The sequence below is a fragment of the Bison bison genome, unplaced genomic scaffold, assembly GCF_000754665.1.
Source record: "Bison bison bison isolate TAMUID 2011002044 unplaced genomic scaffold, Bison_UMD1.0 scf7180017864471, whole genome shotgun sequence".
Taxonomy (NCBI): Eukaryota; Metazoa; Chordata; class Mammalia; order Artiodactyla; family Bovidae; genus Bison; species Bison bison.
The window spans coordinates 24,048,491-24,049,108 of NW_011495032.1; positions in this window are offsets into that span (position 1 = coordinate 24,048,491).

Consider the following 618-nt stretch of genomic DNA (forward strand, 5'->3'; position numbering starts at 1 on the left):
TGAGAAAGGGGCAGGAGTGGCCCTGTCGAATCCACACAGCAGACTACCTGGCCTGCAGCCACCTGGCCTGTGGATCAGTTGTACATAATTCAATAGAGAAGTAACCAACCACAGAACATGCTTGTTCAGGGGATTTTTGTTTCACTGTCAGTATTTGTCCTTGACTAATGTCCTGAGGTTAGTCCAGATTAGTGTACTGCAGTTGGTGGGTAGGAGGGTTAGTCATTCCCAGCTTTCTTATGAAAATTTTCAGATTCAAATCTGTTTTTTGCTGGTTAGTAGCCAGGAGTCTCTGGAGCAGGCTGTCAATGGGAGCTGTGATTCAGGAAAGTGGAAACCTCTTGGCGTTTAAGTCAAACTAGGGTGTCCTCTGCCTGTGCTGGGCAGGGACCAGCTCCCCCGTGTCATGCCGAACTGCAACACATCCAGGCTTTCCAGCTTCCTCAGGAATAGCAACCAAGTACACTGTTCATTTTGATGTAAAAATCACACAGATGCATAGCTCAAGGTGGAGACAAGAAAACTGGTTCAGTTCAGTTCAGCCTCTCAGTCACTCAGTCATGTCCAACTCTTTGTGACCCCATGGACTGCAGCACACCAGGCTTCCCTGTCCATCAC